The sequence below is a fragment of the Mesocricetus auratus genome, unplaced genomic scaffold (assembly GCF_017639785.1).
Source record: "Mesocricetus auratus isolate SY011 unplaced genomic scaffold, BCM_Maur_2.0 Super-Scaffold_100006, whole genome shotgun sequence".
Taxonomy (NCBI): domain Eukaryota; kingdom Metazoa; phylum Chordata; class Mammalia; order Rodentia; family Cricetidae; genus Mesocricetus; species Mesocricetus auratus.
Window position 1 is genome coordinate 79,315,881 of NW_024429190.1, and position 20,753 is coordinate 79,336,633.

Here is a 20,753-nt window from a genome sequence, read left to right on the forward strand (position 1 = left end):
GGGACAGCTGTAAAGGTAGAGTGACAGCCAGGAGCAGTAAGAGAGGATTTGTGAGGACCTGACTACTTGGTAATCTCTGATCACTCATGCTGGTAGTTCTACAGAATAAAACAATCGCCAGTCTAAGTAGAGAGTGAGTGTCACTATCACACTAAATTTGCAGATGTAAGTAGAGTTTTGGAAACTTTTAGAGTCCTTCATGACAGCAATAATAGTATGAGCCCATTCTTAGAAGCTAATTTTAAACTTTAATTGCCATTTTAATTTGAGAACTCATTTTCCTTCTGTTACTACTTGCAACAGTGTCTGGTTTGCCACTTATATAGTAGCTAATGGTACACTAGTGTCCTGGGGTATCTCGCCACCGGTGAGCTATGCATCCCTGCAAAAACTTGCTCTGATTCACTGGGGACACAGGGCTAATAATATAAATGAGGCAGGGGGCACAAAGGTGAGCTACCCTGGTTGCCCACAATTTATAGTTATCTTGCAGCATAAGTCTACAACACAAGAGGCAAATTAACACTTAAAGACAGAACCATAGTCTTAAAAACCTAGAACACTTTACTAAGTGTAGAAGATGTGGTATCAGCCCATATAAGATAAAGCAGGAGTCAGTCATTCAAAAGAACCAACTTCTCAGAGTCTAGATTGTGTTTTATGTCAATGGTCATCACAGATCTAGGTGTAACCAGAGCCAGTGCCACTAAGTGTCTGCCACAGACCTTTCAGTACCTGATCAACATGACAACCCTGCATGTCATAAACACCCATCCCCTAAAACATCTCAGGAAGAAAATTCTTGGGTAATCAGACTCAACAATTCCTTGTGAGGAGATTGGTAATATTTAGTATAACCCATGTTTCTGTGCTTTGGGGAAGGAGGGCTGCAAATCAATCTTTAAATGATTTGTATATTGATGTTATATTTTAGAGAATGCCCCAATCCATGATCTACATAGAAATACACTTTTCTACATTTTCCCTTGATAGTTGACTTGCTAATTTTCAGAAAGAATCCTGACAATTATAGCAGGATTCTTTTTATTAACCTTGTGGTGAGTTGAAAACTGATTTGTAATTTTTCAGCATCTATTTTCTGAGTTCAAGGTACTTCCCAGGCTTAACAATTAAATATACATTAGAAGGAATGTGGTAGAGTCAAGCTGAAGAGGCCTCACAGTCAAGGATATGACATCTTCAAGGTAACAGTAGCCTTGGACATGGGACAAGTAAAGGAGATTTCAATAAATGACAGTTTAAATTATTTTTTTAAGCAATCACGTTACTTAAGTAATTAAGGTTATTGAGTATTAGAGAAAAGAAAACAGCAGAGTAAACAATCTGAAATCTTGGGGATGTGAAGATGGAATGGCCCAATGGTATTAAGAAATGAGATGACAAACATGTTGACACCTGTGTGCTTATTGTCAACAGGAGTCAAGCTGCCACTGGAATGGTTATGAAAATATTTTTGGTGGGCTCTAACTGGAAGGAGTAGCCCCTGTGGTAGACAGGCACCTAGATTTTTGAAACTTAGGGTTTGACATTGCCTTGTCACTTAGTGTGAGCAAGGGCCTCTTTGCTTCTGTCTGATGAACAACACTGGTACAGTCTGAGGAAGGGCAGAGCTGGGGCTGAGGACAAGTTAGGGAGCACCCTGTATAAAAGGCTACAGAAAAAGCCCCAGAGACTTCAGACCTTAGAATGATTTGGAGGGCCTGCCGGCCACATCCTCTATGTAACACAAGAAAAAGGCAAATATGATTTCGTCCTACTTGAAATACAAAGCCAAGACATCAGAACATCAGAGAAGACAAATTTCTTCCCTTGAGTAGGATGCTTGCCTTGGAGAACACACAGGGAGCTGTCATAGTGAATTTGGCTGAAGAGTGCAGGTATCTGTATAGACTCATACTTCAGTTAGTCCTGTCAATTTGGTCAACTTCTACTTGCAATTTTTAAATGTTATTCGTTGTGTGTGTGTGTGCGCGCACGCATGCTTGTACATGTTTGCACTTGCACATGGATGTCAAATCCCTTTCTTGATTTTTCTCCACCTTATATTTGGAGGCAAATCTTCAGCTTGAACTTAAAGCTCCCCAATCCCACTCATGGCACTAGCCAGCATGCTCTAGAGATGTTCTGTCTTCTGTCTGTCTCCTTACCATGGGGGGATTTCAGATGGACCCCTAGCCCACCCCGTGTTTACAAAGGTGTTGGGGATCCAAACTCCAGTCTTATATGGCAAGCTCTTCACCTGACTCATCTCCTTAGCCCCAGTTTTTTCAACTTTTGAAAATCTGAAATTGCTTCTCTTCATGCCAGCAACAGACATACTGTTCACATTGTGAAGCTGCTCTGTAATGGAGATACCAGTGTTCTAATGACTTCCACTGTTCTACAGATGCTACCCACATTTTAGCCTATCCCTCAACTCTTCACCATCTCATCTAACTTCTGCTTTAGACAATTGGGCTTTTGTTTACAGCCAAACTAGACACTAGGTGTAATAAATTGCAAGAAACAAACTATTCTGTAGCAACAGCAAATTTGGGATTGAACTCTCACTCTAAAGAGGGCAGCAGGGCTAGAGGCAGGCTCCTCTGCTAATTCACATATGCTTATGGGCCACATGAATGCTACTCAATCCCTGGATGCTGTAATTTCAGCAATAAACGTAGATGAGACTTATGTAAAGATCTTGTCTTTCTGGGGACAGGAGAGAGTACAATTTTGATAAAATATCAAATATCAGACTGTTTCCCCAAAGCTATTAATTGGTGGGAATGTGCAATATACTTTAGCACCCTGGGTTAAAAAATGCTGCTAGTTTTGCCTCAATTTAATTCTGCCCATCATCCCTGAAGTGATGCCACCTGCAGTTTGGCTCTGGGAACAGGGCAGGCACACAGAAGGCAGTTTTTCTGAGAAATACCACTCCTGTTTCTAATACTTCATGGAAGGAACACACAAATTCACTCTATGTAGTGCTTATTCAACTATGGGACAAAGTCATTGTAATTAATTTTGGGAACTTTGCTAATTTGCAAAGGCTTTATTTGCCTAGAATTCCAGAAATAATGGTTTCTGTATTACTCCTTGTATAATGGGCGTTTGGATTATGGGATAGGTGTTCTACACACACTGTATCCATGGCTCCTGACTTATGGAGTGCTCTGTTTGGGAAAGCCTTGTCAGTTGGCTGCAGGGCAGCATGAAGCCAGTGGGCACCTGTGACGAAACTGTCAAAAGTGAACCTGTACAATTGGGCCAGGGTGGTGAACATATGTCCAATATGCAGGGAACCTGATCTTGAAACAGGTGCTTGGAACAAAGCAATATTGTAACTGGAGCAAGCAAGGGCTCAGAAACACATTTCTAAATTCTTTAAACAATGGGGAACTACTGGAAAACCAGCTGCAAATGGCATACTCCAGTGAAAAATTTAAAGAGAGACAGATGGCTTCCCTTTGAACAAAGAGTATTATATAACTTAGAAAATGTGGAACTTTATATAAATGGAACAAGGCCTTTCAAACTTTAAAATAATTTTAAAATTCATTTTTTCTCTAAGTTTGGAGAACAAAAATTACATAGACTTTCATTACTTTTTAATAAATGTGGCTTAGCTATATCCTGTTCTAATACTGGGTTGAGACACATCAGGGAGACAGTGAGACTAATCCCTTTACATGTTATACTAAATGGCATGGCAATTAATTAAAAAATGCCCAGATTAAACAAAGTCTAAAATACCTTTTAAAAGTATTCTTCTTTAATTGAGTTTTGAGATGAAAAAAGGAAATGTGATTATTAAATCAAAAGTCAAAAATATGAGTCACTGTGCAATTCTTTCCTACAAGAAGGCAGGTCTTTTCTGTCCCCTAAGGAAAGCACCTGAAGTTGTAATCGTTGGCCCTTTTGTCTCTCTTATGAAAATGATCAGTTTTCAATAAATTCTACCTTTTCTTGGTGCTATTACACCCCGTTCTACTTCTGGAGCTCACGTACGGTGACTGGTGCTACCAAGTCCATTAGATAAGTCTATTTTGTTTGTTTGTTTAAAGATGCATAGACTGTCATTGCAAGTTTAAAATGGTTCATTCATAATGGTTTGAATGCAGTTGTATATGCATGAAATTTAATTACCAGCTATCAACATGGCTCCAATATTACCCCAAGGGCTGCACTTCTTAATTAAAAATATTTGAGTTTCACAATAAAGAACTCTATTAAAATATGAATAAAACATTGCAAAGGAGTTTACCAAGCACTCAGCAAATCAATTTCAGTAATCATTCCTAAGTAGTACCTTCCCAGGTCAGGGGTCACAGACAGCTATGTCCCTCCTTTGTCATGAAGTGACTAGTCACTTGGTAAAAGCACAGGTTTTCGATGGGATGTCCACCCACAACTTCAAGTTGTAAGACCTTGAGGCTAAATTAATGGCTGAGATCCGTAACCAGAACAATACTACCCTCTGTCCAGGTTCTCAGCTGCTGAACTCAGGGCTATCCACTTACTGTAATAGTTCCACAAGTCAAACATCTATCTACTGCTTCCCTTCATCTTGACTCTGAACTAGCAGCAAAACACCTACTTCTGTTCTTGCCTGTTGCACCCATTCTTGACAAGCCAGAGGCAAGCATCTGAATGGTTTACTGAAGCACCCCAAATAGTATTAGCCTAGGATAGAGCCTGCTCCTTTAAAAGTATGGTCTGCGACCTGTGCTCCAGTTTTGTTCTCAAACCTTGTATCCAATGTTTCAGATGCTTAAGGCACTATTCACAAGTTGCTTGCACATCTGGTATCTCAGTAAATTTCTCAAAAATGACCACCCAGATATTCACTGAAGTATCTGGCATGCAGCCCAGCTCTGCCACTCTAGTACATTATTTTTTCCTATTCTCTTTGCATAGATTCCTTTCCACAACCGTTGGTTATTTTCAATAGCTATAACCCATTAAAGAAAGACTCTCTAGCAGGGAGGAGAATTCCTGACCTTACACACTCAGTAGATGTTCTTATCCAGAAGGTGACTCTCATAGCAATATCATATCACTTTGGAGGTGATTTTAGATGTCCAGCATAGGTGGCAGTGATGCCACTTATGATGACATGTTAGTAATCCAAACGTATGGTTGACAGTGCTAGCCCAGCACTGATAACTGCATACTGATGCCAGGATAATTCTTAAGATTGATATTTGGCATCAAGTATGACATCTAGCTAGTGCTATTTGTCTGTGTTAGATTTCAATAGTAAGACCACAGTAATCAAAGAGCAAAATCAATGAAATTAAGAAAAAATTCCATCAATGACAATTTATAAAGAAGAAATAAAGGCACACAGAAGTAAAACTATCTTTTTACAGTGACATGATCCTATGTATAGAAATCTACAGACAAGTTCACCAAGGTTATAAGGTACACATCTAGTATACTTCTATATATTAGCAATGGACACATCAAAATGAAATAAAAAATAATTCTATAAAAATGATAAAATGTAAATAAAGAAAAGAAGCTAAATCTGTGTGTGGAAATGATGAAGCATTGCCGAAAGACTGAAAACCAGAAAGCTATGCCATGAGTTTGAAGGCTCAATATGGAGGAGATGGTGGTATTCACAAATTGACCTGGAGATCTGATGTCATCCCATTTCAGTCAGCTGCCCATCACACACTGCTATATTTGAGGTAATGAACTTATCAGGAAAGGTTTATATGGCTGACGATTCGTGAAGTTCCAGTCTAAGATGGGCAGACTCACTGCTTTAGGCCTCTGGTGGCACTCCAGAGATGCATGGTAGGGGATATATGGTAGACTAAGTTCTTTTCTATCATAAGCCAAGATAAGAAAGAGGAGGAAAAAGATAAAAAGATGGGACCTGTCTTTCACAATGCCATTCCAGGCCCAGTATCAAAGACAGAAGACTTCCCATAGCAACCACCCTCCAAAGGACCACAGCATATCCCAATAGCCCCACTCTGGGCAGCAAACCTGCAACAGAGGGGCCTGTTTTAGTAAATCCACAGCTGCCTTTTATACCAAAATTGATATTCTCAAATTCATACAGAAATGCAAGAACAAGGAAATTCATCGGAAGAACAAGGAAAGGGCAGAGTACAGCTGGAGAAGGTACACGTCTTGATTTTGAAGCTTACAGAGTTAGAGTAACAGAGATAATACAGTACTGGCAGAGAGAATATACATGTATGTTATATATATTTCACATATCATTATAATGGGAGAAATTTTTTTCCAAAAATATGGTAGAACGTTGAATTTCCATATTAAATAATGTAGGCAGACAACCCCCTACCACACTACATATTCATAAAGATAACTGAGGAGTCAGAGCTATAAAAGTGTCAGAAGAAGTCTTCCGTGTAAATATTCGTGGCCTTGGGTCAGGCAATTTTTTAAAATATACTACCAAATGCATGGAGGAAAACAGCAGGTTCATCAAAATTTAAAATGTTCATGATTCAAAAAGGCACTATAAGTAAATGAAAAGGCAACACACAGAGTGGAAGTAAATATTTTAAGTCATATATCTGGTAAAAAAAGTTTCATTCAAACTCTATTAAGAATTCCTGCAAATGAATAATGCTAAGATAATCTAATTAAAAATAGGCAAAGGACGTGAATAGGCATTTATCCCAAAGAGATATATAAATGGATAATAAGTAAATGAAATATTGTTCAACATCATTAGTCATTAGGGAAATTCATATCAAAATCAGTGGGCTCCCACTTAACAGCCACTAGGATGGCTTAAATTCAAAAGAGAGACCAGAAGAAATGCTGATTAGTATATTCAGAGAGTGGAACCTTCAGACACTGTTCATGGGAATGGAAACCAGAGTAGACACTTTGGGACAGCTTGGCAGCTCTTCATAAAAGCAGTTTCCTATGACTTATCACTTTTACACATGTACTCAAGAACACTGAGTACAAATGCCTACAGTAAAAAAAAACGTGACTATGAAGGTTCATATAGTCCTCATTTATAATAGCCAAAAATAGAGACAGTCCCAACTTCCTCACTTGACAAATGAATAAAGAAATAAGGCATTATTACATAAAGGATGCAGGCTCAGTGTGATGGCTGATCTTGGCTGTCAACTGGAGATTTCCTTAATTAAATCATCGAAGTGGGAAGGTGCACCCTTAATCTGGATCTTTTAGGGTGTGCAGAGTATCTTTAAACTGAGCAGCACCAGGGCCCATATAAACCCATGAAAGAAGGAAGCTCTTGTTCACTCTTTGCCTGTTTGCTTCTACTCTCACTTGCAAGTTCATTCATTCTCTGGCATTTGAACCTACTTCTTTGGGATTCCAGAATATAGTGATGATATTCCAACATATACATTCAGCCTCATGAACTGAACAACAACTGGATTCTTGGACTTTCCATTGGTAGACAGTCATTGTTGGAAAAGCTGGACCACGGCCTGTAAGCCACTCCAATACATCTCTCTCTCTTTCTCTCTCTCTCTCTCTCTCTCTCTCTCTCTCTCTCTCTCTCTCTCTCTCTCACACACACACACACACACTCTCTCTCTCTCTCTCTCTCTCTCATTCCATAAATTCTGTTCCTCTAGAAAATCCCAACACAGAATGAATCAAGTGCTTTTATGTATATATTCAACAAATGACAGACACAGAAGGCCACATAAGATGGTTTCTTATGTATGAAATGGCCAAAACAGGCAGGGAGAAGAAGTAGACCAGTAGGTGTATGGAACATGGTGTGGGCAATGGAAATGACAGTGGGGACTGGATTTATTTTGGAATGACAGTGGTGATGACTGCACATTGATAATATACTAAAACATACTGAACATTTTAAAGGATAGATTCTGTCATGTGAAAAGACTTAATAAAGTAGTCAAACTGAGAAAAGCTATTTCTCTGGGTCTCTGGGGAGAATCCTTTTGTGAAGGTACATTCGAGAAAACTTTCACAAATTCTTAGTTGCAAACATCTAGAACCCACTGTAAGACAATGAGCATGGACTTCTGCTTCAAGTCTCTGAGGAACACACCACACCTGCTGCAATTTCACTCTTCAGTGAGGCAAGACTACCTTTTCCTTCAACAATTTAATGTCCTATTAAAGTAAGATGGTTGGTCACATTTGCAAAGACAAGACATGGATCTTGGTGATTACATGGGTTGTCAGAGATAAAACTGGACTAGTTGGAGCTTTCAGATCCTTTAATTCTGTGTCAGTGTGAGGATATGGGCATGAGTGCTGATGTGGAAGGAGGCTGAGGAGCCCTGGAACTGGAGTTAAAATGAACTCTAGTATTCAACAAAAGCATATGAGTGTCCAGTGGCTGAGCCATCTCTCCAGCCCACGCCTGAGTTTTGACAATGAGGCCAAACTTCCTTGCATGAATGAAAGCCACACCTTTGTACCTTTAGTCCTCCCCAAAGACAAAGTTCCCTCCATGCTCATTCCTCTGGAGCTTCTGGTCAGTCAGTCTCCTCTAAAAGCTGCTTCATGGGAGAAGAGGTACGTTGGACTTGGGCTTTGAACCCAGGAAACTAAAAACCCCCTAGAAATAATCCTAAGGGTATCTGGTAACTGCCTTAACTCAAGTGCCTCTTAAGTGAGAAGAACATATAGAGTCCATCACTAGTTTTCTCTCCAAACTGTGATTCATTATTCTCTCTGTCACTCCCTTGTATGATGCAAAACACTGCTGAGTGACAGGGAACTTCAAGTCCATTTGTGCCTTTACAGGTTCACTTTTATGTTCTGGTTTTGTTTCTATAAAAAATTACCAGATAAGAAGCAAGCTACTTTTTGGATATATAGACTTACAGACTGTATTTAACTTTGATAGCAGCGAGTTTTTCATTTGGGTATTGCTTGAAGAGAGGTTATTAGCATTAGAAAGAAGTGGCACAGTTATTCTCATGGCATGCTGAATATGGACAGTGATTCTAGAGTTACAAAGGGAATCCATGCTCAACTACAGCAGCTGTTGTTCCTGGACAACGTAATATTTTACACCGGACTGTCCCCATCTGAGCAGTGGGCACAATGAGAGTTCCTATCTCTTGGGGCCTTTGTGAAAATTACATGAAAAACTTTGTGCACAGGGGTGTGGCACAATGGTGGACATATGGAAATGCTCAGATACATTAGTTACTTCCATTCTAATGATGGTAATGACCCGTACTAGGTAGTATCTAATTCCAAAAGGGCTTAGAGCATAAATGGGCCAAGTCTTGTACTGTAACAAATATAGAATGTTTTTTGGATGCTACACATACAAATTTTCATATTTGAAGGCAGAATATGTGTGGTATGTTCTGCAGCATCTTATTTATTGTCCAGTTTCTGAGTATACTTTATAAGAAAGTGGAGAAAGAAAAGTACTAATGTGGAATGGGAAACATCAATCTTTTGGATACGAATGCAGCCAGCACATAACTAGTTTCGGGATTTAGCTGAGGACTCGGCTTTATTCTTAACCTTCACTCATATCATTTATTATTTGTGAAATGGCTGCAGAGAGACCGGAAAGTGAAGAGAGTAATGATGCTTTTATGGCTCCTAATGTAGATTGTTATTGAAAATCTGTCAATTTAACTGGCAAGCTTTTGGCTCAAAAATAAGGTCCTCATTTATAATTTGCAGACAGTGATCACTCAAATTATAGGAAGTAACTGGCAAATAAAAAATAACTATTATGATGAGAACCACATAATTATGTTTCTCATTAAAAACATGAGGCATTCTATTATCCCTGAGATGTGCAGCACACTCTTTAACAGCTGCTGTAAGTGAACTAAAACATCTGAATGGGAAAGAAAATCCATTACTAATCACCCAAATGATGAAAAATAATACTGTAGTAAATGTGCACCAAAGCACAACTAACAGGAAGTCCCGCCCATGCAAAATCCACTGTCACACCATACACAGACCCTTCTGGAATCCATTTCAGCTTTCCTCCCAGACTTATTTTCGGGAAGTTTTGCTTACTGAAGTTGGCATGTGGTGGGACAGTAGGTTCAAACCCTATGCTTTGATCATGGGATCTGGAATTTTCTAAAAACATCTTCCTTTTGGGCTAGAAAGGTATGGGGCAAGCAACAGAAATACTTGTGATGGCTAGCCTTGGCTGACAATGCGACTGGATTGAGAGATGCCTAGAAAACTGTTAGAACACACTTTCTAGGTGTGTCTGTAAAGGTGGTTACAGAAATGCTTTATGTGGCGGGGCAGGGTGGGGAGGATGTCAGGAAATGAGAGAAAATTCATACGGAGTATGTTACCCAGAAAGATGTGGTCAAGCTTGCACTGTTTGCATTGCTATGATCCAGGGGCATCAAACAAGATTCGTAAGCCTTTCAGTGTGGGTTCCCAGCAGCGATTCTCCTAGGCCTTCAGACTTAGGCTGGGTCTGCATCACTGTGGCCTCCCATTTTTAAGGCTTCCAGCTTCCTGGTTTGAGAAGCTACTTTTTTCTCAAGCTATGCCAGCAGCAGATAGCTATGGTATGACAATTTGAAGCCTTTGATTATGTAGGCTATGTAATAGATTAACTTTTATGTGTACATTGGATGAGTTATTTTCCTCTCCAGAGTTGAGCAGCATGTTATTTTAAAGTTATTTATATCTATTTGCCTCATCAAGGAATTCTTTCATTCTGCTGCTCCTGTTTCCAGGGAGGTCCTTTCTAGGTATCTTCCCCATGTCTACCGTGCTCTCTAAGTGGGCTAACACACAAGCACCAGTTCTTGGGACTGGAGAACCCTGGATACTGTGATTACCCTACATTGTGGAATAAAGTGAAAATAATTTTTGGCAGAAACTTGTGAATAAGATATAAAGTACACATTTTTAAGAAGTTAATATAATCCATGAGTGAGGCACTATATATTTTACTTTAATATGAAAAGAAAAATATGAGCAACTAAAATAACTATACAAATTACAAATAGGTATTAATCATTTGCTAAAATACCATTATGTATGGTAAGTAGTCTAGATCAGGCACATTTTTCTACTCCCAAGTAAGTTATTAGAGAACATTTAAAAAAATTCACATACTTCAAAGAACTTCTAAAATAGGACTCATGAACTGCCAATGGTATCTAAGACCAGCACATTTGACTACATACTAAGCCAACTCTGGGAAGAGAAAGAACTGAAGCTTATTTAACTGAGGAAATGGTATTCTAAGAACATGTGGGTTTAGTGAGGCAGTTTTTGCCTGCTGCCAGGCAATTTTATTGTTTAAGAGCAGTAGATAATGAAATATGTTTTATGGAGTATTTTTCTTATGTGAACATCCTCTTGAATATAATTGCTTGGAAAGCTGAAAGTGAATGCTAGAAGAATTTTATATATGTATAGTTCTGTGATTTATCCATGAGAAAGATCTAAGAGAAGAGAAATAACATATATAAAATCAATGGCCATGAAAACAATAAATAATGGAAAGGAGCAATATGGGGCTATTTCTTTTGCTATGAATTACTACATATTATAGCATAAAAATTTCATGCTAAGAAAAGGCTCCCACAAGATTGGGCTGGAGGCAATCCTGTAAGGCATTTTCTTAGTAATTGATGGGGGAGGGCCTAATGCATTGTGGGTGGTGCCATCCCTGGGATGGTGGTTCTGGTTTTTTATAAGAAAACAGGCTGAGGAAGACAGTAAGCAATACCTCTTCATGGCCTCTGTATCAGCTCCTGCCTTCAGGTTCCTGCTTTCTTCGTGTCCTGTCCTGACTTGCTTTGATGATGAGCAGTGATATGGAAAATATAAGCCAAATAAACACCTTTCTTCCCAACATGCTTTTTGGTTATCCCACCAATAGAAACCCAAAGGCATGCTATACAATAATATTTAAAGAAATAACTATATTATTGTAAGTAATTATGATGGATTGTTCTAATTTGATTCACTTGTATTTATATACAGTAAGCAAATGGATATCAAATAAGTTTATATCAGGGGAAAGATAAAAATTATTTTAAAATCATAGCCCATTTAAAAGACATTAAGTGGTGTCTGATGATCTATACTCTGACACTAAATGTATATAACTTCAGAAAAAAATTCCTTGACATTCCATCATAGGCACACAGAAGCAAATGTAGTTATTACCAAATCTGGCATTTTAAAACAAAATATTTGGTGACAAAGTTGGACAGCTGAGTGTTACGCATGTTCAATAGTAATGATCCCTTCAGGAAGGTGAGATTCCCCTTCAGAATGAAGAACATGTGATAGCGGGGAAGCGAGCATGTTCTAGGCTGAGCATGGGCCAAGGGCGTTAGCAGAGCTTTTAATTAGAAGGAATCCGTTACTGTCTTCCCCACTTCCTTTCTTGGTCATCATGTGTAGAGTCTTGCGCTGGTCAACATGGATGGCAGGACCATAAAACAATCTCCATCTGGAGATTTTATTTAGGAGGCAATGAAGAATTATGTGATTTGAAACAGATTATCACAATGACACAGATTGGAAAGAATGGGTATGGCACTGTTGTGGAATGCTGAGATAGTGTTACTGTCTTGGAAGTAGAAAGGATATCCTAAGGACAGACACTTGTGCCCTCCTTTTGACCATTAGACTATTGAAACAATGGTCCTCAAGATAGTGGCTTTCCCCCAGGGATGTCATGGGGGGAGTAAGAAAAGACTGGGTTCCAGTCAGAGAAGAGTTGTCTCCCAAGAAGACATTACTGACAATTCTGACTCCTTGTCAGAGACTGGATCTGAGACACTGATGGTGGGCAAGCCATACTTCCACCAGACTACTGAGCTATGCGGCCCCCTCTCCCTCTATTTAAATCTAAACCTCACGTTAGGGCCCTGAAGATAGACCTGGGGAGGTCACTGGATCTTTGTATTTGTGCTTCTTCCCAAGGTAGACACACTGAACAAATCTCTTCCTCTGGTTTTCACTATTACTCATTTAATTGGGCTACTGAGGATGGGTGGGTGAGCCTGGCTTGTGGAGGCTTCCAGAGCTCAGGCTGTGAGCCTAGAATAGTGGAGTTGGAGGACTAGCAGGAGATTGTGTTATGGAGTAGAAAATGCAGAGGCGCCCATGTCAAGGAACTAATGATGGAGAAGCTAGACTGATTTCAGTTTTGGAGTCAGCATTTTAAGTGTGGAGCTTGCCAGGTTTAACAATTATAGGGTCTCTTACAAGGATTCCGTGTAGCTTTCTTATCCATGTATTTTCCTGTGGTGCCTACAAAATGCTGTACATGTAGCAGGAACCTAATAAAAACTTATTGGATTAATGCAAATTGCAAAGGCTCCTACATCCAGCCTTTGACACATATACACATATGCCATGGCTTTCATTTCAGTGTAGGGGACAAGCTCAGGGCCTGGTGTACACAAAGCAAGCACTCAACTACTGAGCTATACCCCAGTCGTGTGTGTGTGTGTGTGTGTGTGTGTGTGTGTGTGTGTGTGTGTGTGTGTGGAAATGAATGGAGGATGTTTGCATCACAGAAATCCCACTGACACTCATTTATATCAGTTAGAAGTAAATGCTTTGCTTTGTTTTGTGTTTGGAGAAGAGATAACACTGTATAGCACTCAGATAATATTTTTAGTAGGGATGAGAGGAGAGGGAAGGAGGAAGAGAGGGAGGGAGGGAAGGAGGGAGGGAAGGAGGGAGGGAGGGAGGGAGGGAGGGAAGTTGGCTGGTTGGCTATGCTGAATTCACCAGGCCTGTCCTAGAACTACCAGGAGGCATTTCCTGACTTTTCTATTCCTCTTCTTTTCTAGACTAGACTAAACAGATCCTTTTTGTATCTTTATGAAAATGAAGTGTTACCACCACTCATTCACTAGTAGGAGACTGGCATTGTTTCAGTGTCTCTGACATTCTTTCTAGTTTTCCATGCAATGACCCTTTCTTCACCAATGTGAGCATCCTCACAGTGCCCGGTGTGGGGAAGCGGAAGCATGCTCACTAAGTGGCTTACAGAAGACAGCAGGGTCTCCTGGGACTGAGGCATGGACAGAGAGAACCACAGTGTCACTGCCCTTTCTTTACCATCTGTGGGACTCTGAAAAGTTCCTCTGTTATTTGTAAAATGTTCATAAAACTAGCATAAACACAAATTATGGTTTTTTTATGGTGAGTATCAGCAAGACATGTCCCCAAGAAACGAACCCTCTGCCATCATCATTCTTACTGCAGATCAACAAGCCATTATTCACTGAGACTTTAAGACCAAGCTTGACAGCAGCACTGTCTGCTAATCCCAACTGCTTCCCACAAAAGAAACAGTCACAAGACAACAGGGAGGAACAGCACTACAGGGTAATTATGAACATCAATGATGCACTGGATATTCTAGAAACCTAGTGATAAGGACTTAAGGAGTATGACAGGAAAAAATAAGTTGGAGAAGATATGCCCAACCTGATTTAATAAGGTGTGTACATTATTGAAGCATCACACTACACACCATTAATATGTACAGGTTTTATATTTACTTAAATGAATGAAACTGAAAACCTGGAATGGCAGAGAGAGGTCAGTAGTAAAAGCAATGCTACTCATAAGGTAAGAGGCAGTGAGGAAAATCCCCCCAGAGCACAGATACTCTCTAGTGAAAATTCATAGTAAAAGCAATGCTACTCATAAGGTAAGAGGCAGTGAGGAAAATCCCCCCAGAGCTCAGATCCTCCCTTGTGAAAATTCGTAAAGTGACTCAACCCCAATTTGTTTGGAAGACCCTGAACAAATGAATTCATTTGATAGGAAATCTACTTCTCCATCCATAGTGCATCAAGGTACAGCCTTTCCTTGTTCCCAGTAATTACTTCAGGAATTCCTTTCTCTTTGTTTGGCATAAATAGAGTTTATATACATGAAATTACTCACAAGCATGTATCTAGGCATTCAGTTCACAGTTTTCTTAAGTTATATCCTGGTTTGGATATCAGCCAAGAAGAAGATGTATGCACCAGTAAGTATATTTCCATGTCAATGTGCTTCTATGCTATTTTAAATATATGGAAAGGACAAGTATCTGGGGGGATCTGCACAGATATCCATAGGTATGTGCCCATTGGCTGTCCCTGGACCATCAACTGTAGTTTGTACCAGATTCAAAAAGGGAATTTACTATGATTGAGAAGATGATATATAATATTACATTTAATTAATATTTTGATGTGACGTGGCTCAGCTTCTCAGTTAGAGGAAAATCGGTCTGCATTGCCACAGGGGCACTGAGAGCACCCTGTTCTTTTCTTCAGTACTGCTTCTGCCTCTTGTACAAGGTAGAGATGTTGTTCATTGATTTCACATATGTAACACATTAGGGCTCAACCTGCTTATGAGTTAATTTATGTGTGAGCTCTATGCACTTGTTACATGCATGAGAAGTTAGCTTCCTTAGAATGAACTGAACAGCCACATTTTCCTTTTGGTTGATCATGGAGCTACTGAAAACCCCACAGCAGTTGAATGTCCTTTGACAGAGCAGCAAAAAAGGTCATCTACTATTTTCCCATTCCAGTCCTTTGCTCATCTGTTTCTCAGATGAACAAACACAATGCTTTTGATTAAACTTTATATATATATATATCACATACACACACATTTAAAAACCCCAATGCTCTTGCACCACTTGTATTTGGGCATAGAAACAATTGTTTGTTAAATATTCAATCATACCCCAGTGCCAGGAACATCAACAGAGAGTGCCTGATTAACTGTAGTATGGCACATGCATGCTGAAGTGAATGATTTCCCAGAGGAACCAGCACTTTCTTTGTTGAGCTATGTTTCTTAGAAGGATGTGCAGATGGGCATTTGGACAATCATTTCTGGATGCACAGAACGGATGGCTCTTGCTGAGCTGTAATTTTGAAAAGATAATTTTAATGACTCTTGAGGGCCACTGACTTAGAGCAGATGGGACCCAGGCTCTTTGAATCATAACTTTCATGTTTAGTGAATCAGGACAGAACACATTCTAGCCTTTGTAAAAAACAGATAATCGTATTTACCTAAAGAAAAGAAGTCTATAACATTCTTTAAAAGTCTGCAATAAATCCTATCTTCAATATTCTAAGTTCATCTTTGATGGCAATCTTGAATCTGGTAAGTGGAAGTGTTTATTTTGGCCAACATTTTAAATGTTCTAATTGACAACCCTTTCAGCTAGACAACAGGGTTGGCTAACAGTTGAGATAGTATAGATAATACTTAATGTTGTTCATGAAAACAAGACTGGCCATTCCATGTATATTTTCTTAAATGTCTTCAGAACAACCATCTCCAAAAAGGATTTCTACTTCTAAACTGTTACAGGAATCATCAAAAGGCCTAGGCAATCTATGAGGCCTTGGGTATAGATCAATATTTATCCCTAGCATACAAATGAACTTTGGGTGCCCATTCCACAATGAGAGATGCTCTCTCAGCCTGGACTCTTGGGGGAGGGCCTAGGCCCTGCCCTGGATGAAATGACAGACTATGGACACCCCTCCCCATGGAGGGCCGCACCCTCCCTGGGGAAAGCAATGGGGATTGCAGGAGGGGGGAGGTTAGTGGGAGGAGGAGAGGGAGAGGGACCTTGGATTGACATGTGGAGCAACATTGTTTCTAATTTTAATTTAAAAATAAAAAAGACATTTAAAAAGCCTCAGTTTCTCAGGATGATAAGACAGCAGTGTCTTAGCCTACCTTTCACCCACTTGCAAAGAAACTGAAAGGAGGACATGGATGTTCTCAACAGGCACCCATTCTGCACCATGTCTGACACTGGGTGAGCAAATTATCCGTTACAGTACTGTAATTCTGTGCTGAGGCAATGACTGCATGGGACAGCAAAGTATAAGCATACGAATATTTGAAGAAGTTATAAGGGCCCAGTAAGTGTTCAAGACAAATCACATTTTCCAACGAGGTAGATTTGATATTAAAGAGTTCTTACAGAAAATCCTGTCTAAATCCAAATACTGATATCCAGAACATGTAGCTTCTACAAAAATGGTTGAATGTTGGGTTTTAAGTAGAGGAGTAATTTATGCCTTCATCACCACCCATACAACAAAGCAGTATAACAGAGGGAACCAGGAGCCCTGGCTTTTTCAGAAGTGCCTCAGTGGGCAAAAATAAAGGCATACTGATATAAACAGGCCAAAAGGATTACTCACACAGAGTGAATGTTAGATTTACCTGGAAGGTCATTCTTGAGAGTACATTACAGTGTAATTCACAAAATACAGGAATAAAATGTGAGGCAACACATTTAAAAAGTCTTTCCATTTTCCTAATACATATATTGACATTTAAAAGTTTTCAAAGACTACAGAGAAACACAAAATGTCATATGTGGATCAAACATAGTTTCCATTATATGCACACAGGTGTGTGAAAGAGCTAATCAAAGGAATGTAGAAGTGAATAACTTATAGTATAACCCAGTAATACATTCTATTAGGAGAAAACACAAAGTGAAATAGCTAAATTACAGAATGTAAAAAATGCCTTAAAAGTAACAATACCGGGAAAGAAGAAATGCAGGTATTTACACAACTGTCCCTTGCTGGCTTCCATATACAGGGTGGAAAGACGCTATGGAAGCTTTCCCACCTAATCTCAATGTGACAAGTGGTGAGTCTATATTAATTTGTCTCAGATGGATTTTATGGGGACCCAATGCTCTAATATGAGTTGTTTCAGAGGATGAGTATGTGTATTTGAAACCATCTCTTTCATCATGTGCTACACAGCTTTAGTTGGGGTAGTGGGAAATGACAGTGCAATGGCTTTAGATAAAATTAAATTAAGGGAATAATGAACATTAATTCAAAGCTAGTTCAAGTTGCAAACCAGGTGCATCTACTAGCCATGTTGGGAATAATGACAAGACACCAAATGGCTTCTTTTAGATGATGTGACAGTATGCAAAGACCTCTGCTTTAATAGCTTTCCTAAGATAAATTCATTTTACATGGTAGTTTCAATTTTATAGCTTGTCATGAAATACGTCTCTGTAATGTGCTTTCCAAATAAAAGGTACAACTTCAAAATTAATTGAGCACCAGCTATTACTATATATGACAGCCTGGGGAATAAAATACACACCAAGCAGAGTGCAAAGAATACTTTAAAAATTCATCCTTTTGAGGCTCACACGGTGACCTCAGATGTGAACTAGTTAAGGTAGTAGCACTTACATCATCAAGACAATATATCCCCAGAGCCTTATTTGGAGGAGTTTTTACTACAGACTGTGTACTTTCTGTCTATCAAACAGCATAACTTGATCCTACCTGCTTTATGTGTTACTGAATTTAAACTAGTTTCTCCTTAAACATCACTCACTTGTCAAGCATTACAGAGTCTTTTAATCACTGAGTACACGTTTCAAGTATAATAAATAATTATTGCCAGTTTGTACAATAAAATATTAATGCTTTCTTTAACTATCTATGTTATTCTAAGGATGTAACATGCCAAAACAATGTAACTAACATTAATGATACTTCAATTATCTAAACTAATATTTCTTCAAACTTGGAGATGTATATAAAATGAGTATTAAAAATATAACTCAATTTCCCATGGCTTATAAATCAATAAATAAGAGAAGCTATCCCACAAGAAAGTACATGAGACATCCCCTCACAGTGATGTTTCTCTTATTGGTTGATGAATAAAACACTGATTGGCCAGTAGCCAGGCATGAAGTATAGGGGAATGCTGGGGAGAGGATGCAGAGAGAAGCCTCCAGAGCAGATGCCATGTTGTTGCTGAAGGAGCAAGATTCTCCAGTAAGATAAATCCACATGGAAATACCTTGATTATATAGAAGTGGGTTAATAATTAAGAGAGAGCTAGTCAATAAGAAGCCTAAGCCTTCAGCCAAGCAGTTTAATAATATAAGTCTCTGTGTGTTTATTTGGAACTAAATGGCTGTGGGACCAGGTAGAACAGAAACTCCAGCTATACCTCAGCAAACAACCATACAAAATAGAAATAGGTTTTCTAATTATACTTATGTAAATGATTACAGTTCAGCCTTTTTATTTTTAAACATTTGTAATATCTTGGGTTGTATCTTATTAGTGTCTCTGACTCCATAATATAGCAATGCTTCTGTCCCTTTTCTGTTGGCACTCTTAAGAGGCTTTGATTAGCAGTGATCCAGGCAGGTGTTAGTACTGAGGTGGTCCCACCACAGACTCCCGCCATATGCTACCGGTCACATAGACAGGCATGGCAGAGGGTAAGCAGACTGCTATGCAGTTAGAGTTTGGGGTGAATGCATGATGAACTTATTTTCCATTTGATTAGTTAGTTATTAATAAATACATTTTTGTATAATAAAAACTGAAGGGCACCAGAAGTAGAAGAGATAGTAGAAAAAGAAAGCACATGGGTGGTATAAAATACAAACTACAGAACTGAAAGTCTTCCTTTTCCCACAAAACATGAGGGATAGCTAAGTTCCTCATGACATGCTCTTTCCAGGGTAGTCCTCATAAAACTACTTTCATTGTTTCCCAGAGAACTGCCATTTCTCGTCTGTCAGGAAATTTCCACTATTAAAGTACGTCTTTTGGGTTAGAGAAGAAAGATGGTACTGTGTGCTCCTTGGAAAGACATAATCCTATTCCTTACAAGTACGTAATGTTAAGAATAAACTAACAAGTTTTGCCAAATAATACCTCAGAAGTGATGGAAACCCTATTAGATAATGAAGATAAAATCTATTTTATAATTTTTACAGCTTAATGATTTAAGGGCAAAAGACATAGACATGTCCAACATTTAACATGGTGGCATGAAATACACTACAGCATCATGTGTTACTTCAGCACATGCAGAAGCCAGGATATTATATAAAAAGGATCCTATATACATTTTGTTAACAAAATTCATTAGAAAATGTAAACCCCATAATTACTGTGAAAGCCTTAAACAATACCCCCATATTCTTGGCTGGCACTGCTCATAGAGGTGTGGATATAATCTACAACACACTGTACACAAACCCTGCCAGCATAACCTATTTAGTGAGCGCCAGGCTAGTAACAGACCATGCTTCAGAGAGAAAAAAGTGGTGGAAATGATATCTGAGGCCTCTACATGCATTGTACACAAGTGTATCGAACACACACAAACCACATCTGTACACACATATGCACACACATGGGTGATTAACTTCACAGAGATAAAGCTGTAGTAATTAGTTTTTAAGCAAATATTTCTAAGCCATATTCAGTTTGAGTTTCAACATATTTATAAGAAAACTTTATCAGTTTACTAATATAGAATATATTTATATTCTAAATAATTCCAGACAAACACCTCCTGTAAGGAGGGTCCCAGTACTAATTCATGATTCATTATCTAAACTTTAATTGGCATAACTCTTGAAATTCTAGGACCATATGGAAAATAATGAGTCCTAATAGGTCTAAGGTGAAAAGATGGCAGTGAAGAAGGAGCCAGAAAAGTGTCAATCCCGAATGCTTAGCAACCACATCACTGCTTCCCCCAGAGACCCTAATCAGTGGGCTGTCAGATTTTCAGTGGTCTTGCTATCATGTACTCAACTATAAATTATTTCTAATTCTGTGAGGCAAAGATTAAAATGAAAAAACATAAACAACTAAAAAATTGGCTTTCATAATTAAACATGAAATTGTCTGTTAATAATAAATAAAAATCCAGAAATTTTGAGTTACCATAACAACACGATAGAACTGTTGAGTGAC

The 20,753-nt window shown here is 38.8% G+C and overlaps 1 protein-coding gene across 1 annotated transcript in view; it reads right to left on the bottom strand.

Moving 5' to 3' along the window:
• Cfap20dc (CFAP20 domain containing) overlaps positions 1-20,753 on the bottom strand; it is a 244,874-nt gene that overhangs the window by 63,309 nt on the left and 160,812 nt on the right. The gene's annotated exons all lie outside the window — the stretch shown is intronic.